Source organism: Suncus etruscus, chromosome 9 (assembly GCF_024139225.1).
Source record: "Suncus etruscus isolate mSunEtr1 chromosome 9, mSunEtr1.pri.cur, whole genome shotgun sequence".
NCBI classification, from domain to species: domain Eukaryota; kingdom Metazoa; phylum Chordata; class Mammalia; order Eulipotyphla; family Soricidae; genus Suncus; species Suncus etruscus.
The window spans coordinates 83,516,349-83,532,944 of record NC_064856.1 but is presented as its reverse complement, the minus strand read 5'-3'; the positions used below and the strand labels follow the sequence as shown (position 1 = coordinate 83,532,944).

The window sequence follows — 16,596 nt, the reverse complement described above, 5'->3', positions numbered from 1 at the left end:
CTCTCTTTGTAAAAATTTTTTGACAGGTAATGGCTAAAATTGTTCTAATCGCTGAAATCTAGTCTAACAAAGGCAAAGAAAAAAAAAAAAGATGGAGTCTATAAGCCACTGGCTTTTGCAGGTGTGGCCTCTTGACCAGAGAATTGGAGCATTGCTTTCCAGAGGAGGGTTATGATTGACTGTCACTCCATAGTATGCTAATCAGAGTGGCTGTTAACATCTTTTTGAGTTGCAATTATGCTTAAAACATCAAAAATATGTTAGCATTTGAAAATAAAGCAATATATCTGAGAGAATATGTTTCAGATTTTCTTTTTCCTTTTCTCCATCAGACCCAGAACTAGGGAGGTAACTAACTCACCACAAGTGAAAAAAGTACTTGACTGACAGAGACCTAACAGATGGTTGACCTGAAGGGTTAAGACTATACTTTCAGGAATCATTTCTATAGTTCTTGACTAGAGGAATTTCTCTGAACATGTAGGGTACCAGAAAACATGATGAGACACAACACTCTCTCCTGAGCATGAAATCGGCTTTAAGTGATGCTTTTGTAAGCTGCTTTCTGCCATTGATGATCGTTCATAATGTGTTTGAGTTGGTGTGAGTGAGAGGGTGTAATCTGAGTGGATTCTGAGTTTACCTCAGTTGAAGGAAAGATATAGAAATCATTTAGAGTTTAGTGGTTATTGTGTCTTATTCCCTGCCTTTTGTACTTTGCACAAAAGGGTTGTCTTGTGTGGTTGCACAAACCTCAAACTGCCCTAACTCTAACTTTAAACTACTTCTGGGTTCCGAGAGGCAGTAGGGTTGCACTTGGCTGGTCGGTGGTTTGAATCCCGGCTTCCCATATGGTTTCCCCCCTGCCTGCCAGGAGTAACCCCTGAATGCTGCCAGGCATAACCCAATAACTAAAATATTAAATAAACTACTTCTATGGGAATCAGTTAATTCATGTGCACTTTTGTTTTAAGGACCATACCCTGTGGGTTTCTAAGAGTTAATATGGCCCAGGCTCTTAAATATAAAGTTTGTCCTTGATTTTGTTAAATTACTTTCCTAAAAACTATCTTCTAGCTTTAGTAGCTTGCAAGTAAGAACAAAGTGTTTATTCTGCCCCTTTTTTAAATTTTTGGACCACATCTGGTGGTGCTCAGGGGTTACTCCTGGCTACATGTTCAGAAATCTTCCTGGCTTGGGGGGACCATATGGGATGCCATGGTCCATCCCTAGGCTAGTGCAGGTACATCAGACACCTTATGTTCCATGCCACCACTCCAGCCCCTATTCTTTCTTTTTATGGTTGATTTTCTATTATTGGTACTATGATCAGGAAAAAAGAAACGTGTTATAGTTTCAACATGCATAAACTTACTGTTAAGTATTTTGTGTTCTAAAATATGGTATACACTTTACACTATTTCAATGTAATCTTGAGAAAAATGTTAGATATCTAGCTACTATTTGGTATTTTGAAGAACATTAAGAGAAACATTTCATAGAGGTCCCAGAAAAAAAGAAACAAATCTTACTTGAAGAAATGATATAATTTATTAATTATAAAAATAAGAATGAGGCCAATGAGTTCTAAACTAAATAATTTGAAGAGAAGTGCTTAAAGGTAAGAACAGATATACTACTCTCAGTTTAGGCAACATAAAGGGTGTCCCTATAAATTGACCTTTGAATCTCTCACAATAAATTGTGCATGAAAGAAGAGAAAGGCACTATATTTTCGCTCAAGGGACTGGTATAAGTATATGTTTGTATGTAGGAAGTACCTGTTCAATACTGTGAGCACTGTCAGTAAAACAACTTCATGCACCAAACCAGGATTGAGCCAAAAGCAGAGCAAAGAAACTGCTGAAAAGAAAGAATTTTCAATGGAGAATACTTTATCCTACACTATTAACATTTAGAACTAAAAAAGGGATTTTTTTTTTACCTCTACTGACCACCATCATATTATCATTATTGCTAGGTTTTGGGTCACAACCCAGCTGTGCTCAGGGTTTTCTTCTGACTGAATAAGGGATCACTTATTGATCACTAAGGTGGGTTTGGTAGGTTTAGGTTCTTGGTGGGCTTGGGAGAGAGACCACATTGGCACTAAGACTTAAATCTGGGTCAGAGGGGCCATTGCGGTGGTGCTAGAAGTAAGGTGTCTGCCTTGCCAATTCTAGCCTAGGACAGATTGCGGTTCGATCCCCCAGCGTCCCATATGGTCCCCCAAGCCAGGAGCGACTCCTGAGCGCAATAGCCAGGAGTAACCCCTGAGCATCACCGGGTGTGACCCAAAACCCACCCCCCCAAAAAAAATCTGGGTCAGAACCCAGATCAGTTCAATGCAAGGCAAGTACCACATCCTTGAATATCAAGAATTACTTCTCACAATGGTACTAAGGAATTAATCTCGGCAGTGTGCAAGGGACCATATGGAGTGTTGGAGAGTGACCCTTGGTAAGCCACATGCAAGGCAAACATTCTACTCATTGAACTCTAACTCCATTTGAGAAATTAAAATAAATAAAATCTTATTTTATTTTTGTTTTTTTCTTTTTGGCCACACCCAGTAATACTCAGGGATTACTCCTGGCTCTACACTCAGGCATTACTCCTGCTGGTGCTCAGAGGACCTTATGGAATGTCGGTGATCAAACTCAAGATTGGCAGCATGCAAGGCAAGAGCTTACCAACTGTACAGTCACCTGGACCCTACAACTTTTAAACAAGTATGTGCAGCCACATAGCAGATAAGAGAGTTTCAGCTAAAATAATATAATGAGACAGTGGTGGATATTATAAAATGGCTAAGGGCTTAATGCAACAAGAATATATCACACTTATTAATATCTATGCACCAAATAAAAGAGTACTAAACTGCCTTGCTATTAATATAACTTAAGCATGACCTCCCATGCTTCACATGAATGTCCCACTACATTAAGAAAATCAGGACTCTTATTATGGCGAACTATACTTCTAGAATCTTAGAAAATATTTGATTTGCTTGTTTTTCAAGCCTGTAGTTAACTACAGTTCCAATCTTGTCCCTGCCTTTTCCCTTTTAATATGACATTAAAGCACTTTCCATATAGTTTAAGACTGCATATTTTCCACCAAGATGCACTATACTTAACCATCCTTCAATTGTTAAATAGTTTGTTTATAAATTTTTAGTATCATAAATAATGGCCTGATGGGATCATTTACTAAAGGATTTAAAATTCCATCCCACTAGCTGACTTTATCTCAACCATAGAAAATAAAATTAACCACTAATAACTGATTTTCAAAGCTGGGACAATCATATTAGAGATATTTCCAAACCTTCATATTAAATTTTGCCATTTCATTCTAATAGCCCTAGAGGGAAATGAGGCCATTTAAATCCATTAGGCAAGAAAGACCGAAAACACAGAAAATTCAGTATCTAAAGAAAAGCAGTAATGGGCTTAGAGAGTTGGGCAGAGACAACACATTACTAGGCCTCACACTGTCTTGAAAGGTTAAGATGTAAGCCACTTCCAAGAGATAGTCCCATTATTAGGATGTCATTATCCACACAGCTCTTTTTAGTTCCATTAAAGTACTTTACCTATTCTACTTTGTGTGTAGTCACCTGCCTCCCTTGTTTGTTCATTCACTTAGCCCTTTACCCCACAAATACATGTTAAATGCTTTCGGTGATAATTTCTGCCTTGCAAAGATACACAGTCCTCATCAGGAAGGCATTCAAGGATAGTGGTTCAGGATGTGGCTGAATTCACAGCCAGACTGTGTAAACTTGGGCAATCAATTCTTATACTCCCACTTTTATAGTAAACTTATTTTTTTCTTCTTAGGAAGAGTTTTATGTTTCAGATCATGAATTCCTTTTCTCCAAATGCAATTTTCCAAAGAGTACCTAAGTAATCTACCTGGCTTTTCTCTTACTGAGCTTTTCTCTCTCAGATTTTTCCCTGAAGTCTTCCTATTCTCACAATCAAATACATGGTTTTGGAGATCACTGATTTAGCCTCACTCTAAAATCAACACTTTGCCATTCAGGTTCTGTATCAGTCTAACTAAGATTAAGAATCTGAGAGGGGAAAGCAGATACAAAAAAAAAAGTATTATATATATATATCATAAATGCCTTTTTGTCTGTTTGTTTTGTTTTTGTTTCTGGGCCATACTGGCACTCAGGGGTTACTCCTGGCTCTGCGCTCAGAAATCGCTCCTGGTAGGCTTGGGGGACCATATGGGATGCCAGGAATCGATCCTGATTCATTCTGGGTCGGCCAGATGCAACACAAATGTCCCATCACTGTGTTATTCTCCAGCCCCACATAAATACTTTTGATAATAAAAATGAATCCATAAATAATTTTTTGGGGAAAAAGAAGCCACAATTGTAAAAAGACATCAGGATCAGATATAATTAGCATAATTTTTTAAAAATAATACATAAGTATCTGCCATAGAGACAGGCTGTGAGGGACAGAAGGGAAACTGGCAACATTGGTAAAGGGAAGCAGACACTGGTGATGGGATTGGTATGCCTGAAATTCATGATTAACACTGTAACTTTATAATTCAATTAAAACACTTCAAAATAATAAATAATTATAGGGATCCAGGACTGGTTCAGTAGCTTGTGAGTCCATGACTTCAATCCCATGTACTAATTCATGTTCCAGAGGTTCCTTTGTCTGAGAGCTTTAAGTGTCACAGTGGAGTATGTGATCTTTGCAGCATGGTCAGAAGTGTGTGTGCGCATAGGGCACTATGGCCAGGAGTGAGCTTGTGCTAGTAGTGCTGTCTGGTGCACTCACAATAATGGGTGGGGAGATGGTTAGGAGGGAGAAAGAAATAGTGTGTTTTTGAGTACAGCTTTCTAGTTTTTAGTTCAAGGGACAAATAATGTTCAAATATGTAAATGAATAAAGTAGCCCTAAAGGCATCTTTAAGGAGGAAACAGAACTCTCCAAACAAGTGGAAGCAGAGATAAACAGATGGGAATATATTAAGCTGAGAAGCTTCTGCACCTCAAAAGAAATAGTGCCCAGGATACAAGAGCCACCTACTGAGTGGGAGAAACTATTCATCCAATACCCATCAGATAAGGAGCTAATATCCAAAATATACAAGGCACTGATGCAACTTTACAAGAAAAAAATCGAATATCATCAAAAATGGGGAGAAGAAATTAACAGACACTTTGTCAAAGAAGAAATACAAATGGCCAACAAGCACAAGAAAAAATGCTCATCACTAATCATCAGGGAGATGCAAATCAAAAAACTATGAGGTACATTCTTATGCCACAGAGATTGGTGCACATCACAAAGAATGAGAACAAGCAGTGCTGGCGGGGATGTGGAGATAAAGGAACTCTTATTCACTGCTGGTGAGAATGCCATCTAGTCCAACCTTTCTGGAAAGTGATATGGAGATTCCTCCAAAAACTGGAAGTTGAGCTCCCATACGATCCAGTTATACCACTCCTAGGGATATATCCTAAGAACTCAAAAATACAATACAAAAATCCCTTCCTCACACCGATATTCAATGCAGTGCTATTTACATTAGCCAGACTCTGGAAACAACCAAGATGCCCCTCAACAGATGAATGGCTAAAGAAATGGTGTACATATACACAATGGAATATTATGCAGCTGTCAGGAGAGATGAAGTCATGAAATGTTCCTATACATGGATGTACATGGAATCTACTATGCTGAGTAAAATAAGTCAGAGGGAGAGAGATAGACTCAGAATAGTTTCACTCATCTATAGGTTTTAAGAAAAAATAAAAGACATTTTTGCAATAATTCTCAGAGACAAAAGAGAGGAGGGATGGAAGATCCAGCTCACGACATGAAGTTCACCACAAAGAGTGGTGAGTGCAGTTAGAGAAAGACTACACTGAGAACTATCATAAAAATGTAAATGATTGAGGGAAGTAGAAAGCCTGTCTAGAGGACAGGTGTGGGGGTGGGTGGGGAGAAGGGAGACTTAGGACATGGGTGATGGGAATTTCACACTGTTCTTTACATGACTGAAACCCAACTGCAATCAAGGTGTTTAAATAAAGATATCCAAAAAATAAAAAGAATAGAATAGTCTAAGGAAAATGCAGAGGAGGGAGAATTTTAATAGAAAATTAAAAGCTATATGTATGCTAGGATTATATGTGTGCAGTTATATAAACTTATATGTATACTACTATAATTATAAATTGTATATATAATTATCAGCTAGTGAATAAAAGTTTTAAAGAGTCTAGTACTATTATTACAGATACACACAAGAAAAAACTATATCAAAAATGTAGGATTTTGCATCATATGATCAAATATGTTCCTGGAACAACCTCTGGACTGTATTTCCCTGACGGTTATTTGCAAACCCAACCCAGCAATGTCTATCTTTTGCTCATGATAGGCAGAAGACTTCCCATTCACTTTTTTGTTTGTTTTGTTTTTTGGGTCACACCCTGCAGTGCTCAGGGGTTACTCCTGTCTCTATGCTCAGAAATTGCTCCTGGCAGGCTTGGGGGACCACATGGGAAGCCAGGATTCGAACCACCATCCTTCTGCATGCAAGGCAAATGCCTTATCTCTGTGCTATCTCTCCAGCTCCTCCCATTCACTTTTCATCCAGAGTGGTAGGTTAGAAAAAAAAATAATTCCAATCAGCAAGCTAGTACAGTGGGTAGGGTGCTTGACTTGCATGAATCTAACCTGACTTTACTCCCCAGCATTCTATATGCTCCCCCCAAATATTGTCTGGTGGGATTCCTGAGTGTAATAACCCCTGAGCATCTCCAAGTGTGTTTAAAAAAATAAGCAAAACAAACAAGAACTAGAAGAGATTCTTTTATTATGGACATCCAGACAAGCTAACATTTTCTAAAACAATAAGCAAAGATAACCCCACCTTCTCCAATAAATGTGGTTCCTATGCAATGATTTAAAGAAAAGAAGATTCAGTATTCAAAACAATTCAAGAAATATCTTCTGGTAGATTTGCAGAAAGTAAACTAAAGACTCTAAAAAGTCTTTTCAGAGGCAGGAGCAGTGGTGCAATGGTAGGGCGTTTGCCTTGCATGCGGCTGACTTAGAATGGACCTCGGTTCCATCCCCCATCCCCATATGGTGCCCCCAAGTCAGGCATGATTTCTGAGCACATAGCCAGGAGTAACCAACCCCTGAGCACCACAGGGTGTGATTCCCCACAGAAAAAACAACCAAACAGCAACAAAAATAAAGTCTTTTCAGGAATCATGCCTAGTGGTGCTTGGGGGAGTATATGGGATGCTGGGATCAGATCTGGCCAGCCACGCACAAGGCAAGTACCTCACCCACTATGCAACCTATGCAATCCCTATAAACAAAAGTATTGTTTCATTTAGAAAATAAACTGAGTATTAAATTCTTCATTTTTTCTTTTCTTTTTTTTAAAAAAAATCTAATGCCAACTAACATTGCAAGGTGCAACAGCTCTGAAAAACATCACGAGGGGATTCTGGCTTAGATTATTAGAGTTTAAAAGCTTGCCCTTGAGCAATTCTAGGAGAGAAAATAAGCACTGACAGGTGGATTGAATCTATTATGGACATAAAACATATTTTTCTTCATTATGTTGCTAGAAAATTCTACTTCCCTTTGTGTGTTTCAGTCTTTTAGTAAACTTATTCTTGAGCTCTTCTATTAATGTACATACTTGAGAGAGCATAAGGCTGAGCACCAGGAATCCAAAGCACAGTGAATGGAAAACATCATCGTTGCTATGCTGCTGAGTTTTTCAGGCCTTTGTTGGGCATTATGTTAATTTAGGTTAAATGATCCTATCAATAACTTGATGGGTTTTTTTTCCCTGTGACTGTAAAACACACAAGAAAGTTATATTGGAAGAGGCTGTATATGCTTTATGGAGACTAATATTCTTCTTACAATTAGGTACTAAAACAAGCAAAAATTTATGTGGGGAACCAAGAAGCAGAATATGTTGCCAACATTAATAAGTGCTGTTATTAATTCTTAGTTCCTATTCATGAATTAAATAATATAAATCATGACTAATTTAAACATGTTTTGTGGCAGAAGTCTAATTTCATGAATATGGATTTTAGAATTTCTACAGTGTGATTTTTTTTCTAGGTGCCTGGCTGTTGTTTTAGTTCTGGGCTACATTTGGTGATGTTCAGAGCTTACTTCTGATTCTGTGCTTAGGGATCACTTTTGGTGGTGATTGGGGGTACCATACGGGATTGAAGTAGATCAGTTGGGTGCAAGGCAAGTGGCTTAAACTGATATTCTTAGAAAAGGAAATGATCACTAACAATTTATAAAACATTGATAAGACTGATCTTACTTTTAATAAAATTATTTAAAACGATATAATTATTATATATTATATATTACTATATATAATTATTAGACTATGAGGTAATGATTAGCTCAAAGATGAAAAAAGAACATATTTATTGTAATAGAAGTACCCAAACTAAAAAGATAGCCAATAAGTTCAGAGCACATAATTTTCATTCCTTTTTAATATTTATTTTTGATGTCTTCATTCTTAATTTTCTTTTTTCTTTTTTGTTTGTTTTTTGGGCCACACCTGGTGACACTCAGGGGTTACTCCTGGCTATGCACTCAGAAATCACTTCTGGCTTGGTGGACCATATGGAATGCAGAGGGGATCAAACTGCGGTCCATCCTAGGTTAGCACATGCAAGGTAAAAGCCCTACCATTTGTGCCACCGTTCCGGCCCCGATTCCTAATTTTCTTATCTTGAGTGTTTAGTGTGTGATCACATCAAGAGAGCATCTACTTTCAACTTCTGAACTTTGAACATTTCACTCATGGACATTATATCATTTAGTACTGAATAGAAATATTTTATTTACATTAAATTTAAATTAGTCCATCAACAGAAGTTCCATTTTCATGTCTCAATGTCTTGGCTTTTCTAGTTGTAGCTATAACCATTATCCAGTTTGTCAGTATTGGCAATGCATTTCATCCCTCATTCTTATAGTTTCCTCAGCCTGCAATAAGCAATAGAATCTCAAAGATATTTGGCCCAAATAAGAGATGCCAACAGGGAAGGAAGCTGGAGAGCTCCCCCCAGCATAGATATTAGTCTTAGATGCAGTGTGTATCTGCTGTGAAGCAAAAACTCTTGAAAGACAAGAATCCACAATAAAATATTCTACCATAGGGGCCAGAGTAATAGTACAGCAGCTAAATGCTTGCCTTGCTTACACATGGCTTACCTGGCTCAATCCCCATCACCCCATATGATCCTTCAAGCCCCATCAAGAGTAATCCTTGAGCTCAGAGTTTAGGAGTAATCTTTGAGCACTGTTAGATATGACCTCAAAATCAACCAGCCAAATAAAATATTCTACCACAGATATGAAATGTACCCTTTCTGCTTTCATTTATTTTACCCACTGCCAGACGCTAGACACTAGCACTTATAAATTGTATACTATAATCCCAATTTATTTCATGCACTTAGACATTTGAACCATTTAATCTCACAACAACATGAGGAGAAGGATGTCTCCAATTTGACTGGGCCCTGGGGTTCCTCGATTAAACATTGCTCTGGGTGATTTGTGAAAATGCTTCTGAATGCAATTATTATTTGATTGCCCTTCACAAGTAAGTGGGCATTACTGAATTCACTGAGAGTTTGAATAGACCAAAAATGGAAAGAAGGGAGAGTTTGTTCTTTTCCTGTTTCTTTGAATGGAAATAACAGACTTCTTCCATCCTTGTGCGCGTGCTCTCTCTCTCTCTCTCTCTCTCTCTCTCTCTCTCTCTCTCTCTCTCTCTCTCTCTCTCTCTCTCTCTCTCTCTCTATTTTGGGCTACATCCAGTAGTGCTTTGGGGTTAATTCTGGCTCTGCATTCAAAAATTCTCCTATCAAGCTTGGGGGACCATATGGGATGCCAGGGGTTGAACCCAGGTTGGCCATGTGCAAGGCAAACACCCTACCTACTGTGCTATCGCTCTGGCCCCTCCACCTTTGCTCTTGAGTTTACACTATCAGCTCCCAGGTCTTTGCATACAGAGTGGATAACAAGATAGGCTATCTTGGGGCTCTGGCATGCTGACAGCATATAATGGAGTACCTAAGTTAAAACTGCTGGCCCTTGGTTTGGTATGCAGGACAAGTGCTGATTCCAGGGCATGAAAAAGTTGAAGGCCAGTGTTCTAGCTCCAAAGTCCATGTTGTTTATCATAACTGTATCCTGTTCCTATGGGGAAAGCACATAAAGCCCCCCCAAAAGATGTTTACCATGGTCCATGTCTTAAAGATAACACTTTTGTTTTTTGCTCTTTTTGTTTGCTTTTGTCATTCAGGTCACAACCAAAGTGTTTAGGAACTACTCCTAGAAATAACTTAGGGATCATGAATTGAACCTGGGAAAACACAAGTTTTCAACCAACCAAGATAAAACAAGAAAAATAACTATAGGACCAGAGAGATAACATGGAAGTAGGGCGTTTGCCTTGCATGCAAAAGGACAGTGTTTCCAGCATCCCATATGGTCCCCCAAGCCTACCAGGAGTGATTTCTGAGCACTGCCTTGTGTGACCCCAAAACCAAAAAATAAAACCAACCAAACAAAAATAACTATAAATCTCTGTATGTTTTCACCAACTAACTTTCTGGGTCTAAAGAACAATCCATCAGTTTTAAGATGAAAATTTCCTTTCTTTTGTAGAAAATAATGACAACAAGAGTAGCTATTGTTTACTTTATGCCTTTATGTAGAAAATTAAGAATTTACCCCCCCAAAAAATTAAGAATTAACAAATTTAAACAAAAGTCATTTCTACTAGTCTATGAGTTCTTTAAATCTGAAAACCTTTTCTAAAGCAGATATATATCTCTATGTATGTATCAGGTAAGTATCACTGAGGATAGAACATCATTATCTTTTATTTGGGGGATGAAGATGCTGTGGAGAGGAGGAAGATATCTTGACAGAAAGCAGCAGCCTCCATCGAACATTATGACAGCAAGAGTTGTGAAGGATTAGTCTGAATGCCTGACCCCCCCAAAGACTTGTTAAAGGATGGCAAATGAGATGGGACAATATTAGTCTGTGTAAATATGAAAAATAATTGACTTAGAAAGAAAAGGAAGGAATCAGAAAAATTTGCCTCTCATGTCAAAAGATTCCTTTGTGAAGCCAATACTAGCTTTTAGTAAACCTTTTTCTATCATTTGTTTCTCTAACTTGTGCCTGAATTCTTTCCTATTCAGGGCTAATGCTTCCCTAAAAAGTGTCTAGAAACAAAGGTGATGCATGGTAAAAAGAGAGATGAAGGGAAAACTGAGTGTTTGTTTCTAGGGCTCCTCTAGAAAGGGCCTTGGATCTGACCAGACATTTCTTGTCACAAAAAGAACAATTCCTAAGATCAAGAGTTTACCCACTTTTGATTTTCCATACTTCTTGATACAGTATCATTATACTGCTACCTTTCTTAGGAGTTTGGGGGGTCTCCCAAAAGTACTCAGGAGGTTACACATGTCCAATGATCCAGAGAGGCCCAGAGTTCTGATACCAGGGCCTCAGTCAGTGGTGCTTGAAGGACCATGAAATGTCAGAGATTGAATTTAGGGCCTTACACATAAAAAGTCAATGCTTGAGTCATCTGTCCAGCCCTGCACAGCTTCTCAAAAATAAAAAACAAAAACAACATGCCCTGAAATTTAGTCTCCTATTCTGAATTATTAATGCTATTATTTTCTTTTTCTTAATGATATCTTTAAGTACCATGATTACAAACAGGATTGTAGTCGGTTTCAGTCATAAAACCCTTCACCAGTGCAACCTTCCCACTACCAATGCCCCCCATCCCCTGCCTGTATTCAAGACAGGCATTTAATACTATTATTTTCATAATAAATAATTGTGAGAACCATTATTAATGAAACAATGCCATGTATGGTGGACTTCTTACAAATAGTAACAGGAATAAAATGTTTCTTGTGTCTCACTGGCTGGACTGTTAATTACTTGTCATTGAATCTGAAAGCCTGCATATTTTTAAAAAATAGAACTAATCAGTGAAAAATATATACAATAAAATATAGAAATTAAATTTCAGATCAGTAAAACTTTCCTTCAAACTAGACTTAAATATTAAATAATAAAACCCTATCTATTTCAGTAAGGATAATTTTTTTACTACATTGCTTGTGTGTTGCCATAAACACATCTCCCTTCTGAATTTTGAAAATGTAACTTTTTTTTTATGCCAATTTACATTACACAGCTCCCATTTTTGAGTCAGTTTATTTAAGAATGGATTTCTAAAGAAAAAGTGCTGCACATATGAAAATAAGTAATTTAAACCAGTGCCAGAAGAACAGTTGTGGGAAAATAAAATTTAATAACAAAGGCAAGGATCATTTTATAGCTTTAATTGTAACTTAGAGCATTTAAATAGTGCTGAACAATGAAACTGAGTTTATAATATCAAAGCAAGTAAAAAAGCAAAAGACTAACTTTTCTGTGAATCAGAATATCATAGTTCCTGGGCTTATAGCCTCTATATATAGAACAAAACTAGAGTTAATTCTACTTGAAACAATGAACACAGAGTAATTTCCATAAGTAGTCTCTTCTGTTGTGACTATCTTAACTAACACAAGTATAAAAATCATGTATGATAAATTCAACACTCAGGGGAAGTAGGAGAAACAGAATCATACATGGGCCAGGTTCTAGATTCTGATAATGGCTTCCTCAATTGCTTTTTTAGATGTGATGCAAATTATTTTTCAAGACTGGCCCCCAGTTTCTTCCTCTGTAATGTAAAAGGGTAAAATCAAGTCATCTCTAGAGCTCATTAATTTGAAACTGGAAATCATCTATCAAATAGGCTTGTCAGGATAGACATAATTTTTTCCCAATAACATCAACAAAATTACTGTCTTTATCTCTAATCATCTCTGCATGCCTTTCATTCCCCACAATATATCTTATAAAGAATCCAGTCCCTTTAAACCATAGTCAATGCCTGCTCACTGTACAGCTCAACATGTTCCTCTATCCTCTGCATTTCCTGCAGGGAAATCTTGACTTTATAAATGGAAATACTTATGTCCTCACATTTACTCATTTATAATAAAGTAGTCAGATCATGTTCACTACCAATTCCAAGGATTCTTTTCACTAGAACACTGATTCTGGACTCTTGTATATTAGAGATCTACACTTTAAATCCACAATTTTTTTTCCTTCATCCCTCTATTACCATGCTTCACCTTTGTTTCTGGACCAAATGTATCCTTCCCTACAGGACTGTTACAGAAGGTGGTTCTGTTTAGAGGAAGTTGCTATCAATAACTCTTACAGGAAACAATCTTTCAGCAGAAATATGCTGCTTTAGAAGTTTAAACCCATCTCTCCATGGGAAATGGACTCCAGAAGGAAACTTTTAAAAGTGGCATTGTGCAGGAAAAGAAGAAAGGGGAAAGAAGTTGCCTAACAGTGTCCTCGAGGAAATAATCCTGCGACCAGCCATTACAGCTGCATCATCTGCAAAAATATGTGTTCCATAGGCAGAGCAGATGTTCCAAAGCTGTGCCATCTGTAAATATAGATGAGAAATAGGAATTGAGGTGACCTCACTTGATATCATATTTGAGGGCAATAGCAATTTACGAACATTGAATATAATTTGAGCTGAGAATGCAAGGATCTTTCTTCAGTCTAAATATAACTGAAGAAAAAACATACTTTTAAAAGTAAAATAACTCTTACTGTTGCCTGCTATCATGCAGTTTGTAAGGGAAAAATCTAATTCTGAGGTGCTCAGACAAACATGTCTAATTCCAAATCTTTGCTTTAGAAATAAAAATGAAATGAGAACACAATTCTTTAGCCATGGGAATGGCTTATTAAAGGAAGGCCTGATAGACTGGAAGTTAGGAAATGATATTTTTTTTTAAGACTGGAGAATTAGGAAGAGACAGAGAATGGTATTTATTTTTCTTTGAAAATTTGAGATTTAGGTGTTGTATAAATATAAAATACATAGTCCTAATGTTGGGGTGAAGCCTTTCTCAGCACAGCGCCTTTACCCCTTTTGCTGGTGGGTCTGAAGGCTCAGAATAAAGGCATAGAAATAATCACAGGCATTCAGTTACAGTTTCAGGAGTCAGCCAGCTTTATTTTATGGCTCTAACCATCATGTGCATTTCCTCACATGGCTTCTATGCTAAGCCTTTTCCAAGTAGCTTCTTCTCTAGTGCTCTCCATGATTCCTTGCTCCTTTTTCTGCCTCCCCTCCCCCCAGGCAACACCTTTATTCCAAACCTCAGACCCCTCCCAGGTGTGGGTAGGTCTGACCATCCAGGTGATATTAACATATGGCATTGGGAAAGGGGTAACCTCACATTTAGGGGCCTGATTGATAGCACAGTGGGTAGGGCATTTGCCTAGTCTGGCATTTTTCTGGTCATCCCAGGTTTGATCGCTGGCATCCCCTAAGGTCCACAGAGCCTGCCAGAAATAATTTCTGAGTGCAGAGTAACCCTTGAGTTCTGCTGGGTGTGGCCCATAAACCTAAAAAATATATTTTTCCAGAGATTTAAATATTATGATTTGAGGAAGACTTATCACTTTAAGAGAGGTTGGAAAAAAGGTAAGTCAGTAAACAAAGGTGTGTCAGCTCCATGTCGGTTGATATCAGCTATCTTAACTATTGTGATAGGTTCTAAGCAGTCTTAAATCTGCAAAGAAGTGTGCTGTGATCCATTAACAGTGTCTCTCATGGAAGCCATATTGAAGAATGTCCCAATAAGCAGACCGATATTTAGGAAAAGTGGTTCTCTAAGGTCTTTTAGCATCTAGCCTAACTCCATTCATTTTCAGAAGAGATTAGGGCCAAAGATGGCTAACTTGTCCAAGGTCTCGTACTGGACAAGTCTGAACTTGCAGCTTGCTTTGGATTTTTCCACCATTAGAGGTTTCATATTATTTTCCTAAAAGATAACAAAATATCAACTGAGGGATTGAAGAGAGTAAATGAGGTTAGGAGAAGCAAAGATAAAGATAAAAACTGAAGTACCAAGAGAGAAGGAAGAAAAGATTGGCGGGATAAGATGTAGAATATAAACACACTTGAATACTACAGAGCTGTAAGAAATGATGCAATCTGGTCGGAGAGATAGCATGGAGGGAAGGCATTTGCCTCGCATGCAGAAGGACAGTAGTTCGAATCCCGGCATCCCATATGTTTCCTTGAGCCTGCCAGGAGCGATTTTTGAGTGTAGAGCTAGGAGTAACCACTGAGAGTTGCTGGTGTGACCTCCCCCCCAAAAAAGAAATTATGCAATCATGCAATTCACTGTAATATGCATGGATGGAACTAGAAGATTCTATGTTAAATAAAGACAGAAAAAGAAGGATAAATACATATAATACATATAAGGATAATACATGTAAGTGATACCACTTATATGAGGTATTTAGAACAAATGCGTGAAGAAATGCAATGGCTTGAAAGCTCTAGGATCCAGAATATAGTGAGGAAAAGGAGGAAATTGAGTGGTGACTTAAATGAGGGTTGTTGAGAACGCTCTACTCCCAGGAATATAGTGTGAAGGAAGAAAATTGAGTGGAGAAGGAGAAAGACGTATATGAAATGACGAAGACAAGGAAGAAAGGGTTTCAGGTGCATTCATGATGTTAAGAAAAAACAGAACTAAATATCCAAGCCAGAGTCAACAACATTGAAACCAGGAGACCCAAACTTGAACAACCAAACTGAAAATGGTGCCTGCTACGATGACAGTCTGGGGCAGGTGGTGGTGGTATGGGATGGACTTTGAGGATAATGATGGAAGGAGGTTGGCACTGGTGGTGGGATTGTCCTGAAACATTGTATATCTAAGACCTAATTATGAATAACTTTTTAAATCACAATGGTTTAAATAAAATATTAAAAAAATAAGATATGGGATAGAAAACATGTGACTTCCAGACTTTAGCTGGCATGCAAATACATCATATCTACACCTGGCAAATCAAAGCTTTTGATAATTTCCTCCACATGACCCATCTGGAAGAGCCTCTTTCTATTGCTTCCCCTTCACATCCTAGGCTGAGCAGATCCTGGATACTGTGCGGGTGACTTCCTGGTTACAAATACTTGAGCCAGGAATGGATAATTGGTCCTCTCTGGCCTATCTGAACATCCCCTGCCCCTGAAATGCAAAATGGGGACCAGGTGCCATTTGTCATTTTATATTTGGTGTTTGACTAAGAAAAGTGATACAACACAGGAATCCATGTCTGGAGCAGACATGTCTAGGTCCATGGCTATGTCAAAAGAGAGAATTCTGACTTGAAGAGAGAGAAGATGGGAATTAAGGCATGAAGTTTCCAGGGCAAATGACAGTGTTTGTTTTGTTTTGTTTTGTTTTTGGGTCACACCCGGCATCGCTCAGGAGTTACTCCTGCTCTAAGCTCAGAAATCACTCCTGGCAGGCTCAGGGGACCATATGGGATGCCGGGATTCGAACCACCATCCTTCTGAATGCAAGGCAAATGCCCTACCTTCATGCTA

The 16,596-nt window shown here is 38.1% G+C and overlaps 1 protein-coding gene and 1 non-coding gene across 4 annotated transcripts in view; one reads left to right on the top strand and one right to left on the bottom strand.

Moving 5' to 3' along the window:
* Positions 1–16,596, bottom strand: part of KIAA1549L (KIAA1549 like) — a 311,480-nt gene that overhangs the window by 147,320 nt on the left and 147,564 nt on the right. The window lies entirely within an intron of this gene.
* LOC126019579 (small nucleolar RNA U3) lies at positions 421–629 on the top strand. Its single transcript, XR_007499223.1, has one exon. It is a non-coding gene; the product is annotated as a small nucleolar RNA U3 (small nucleolar RNA).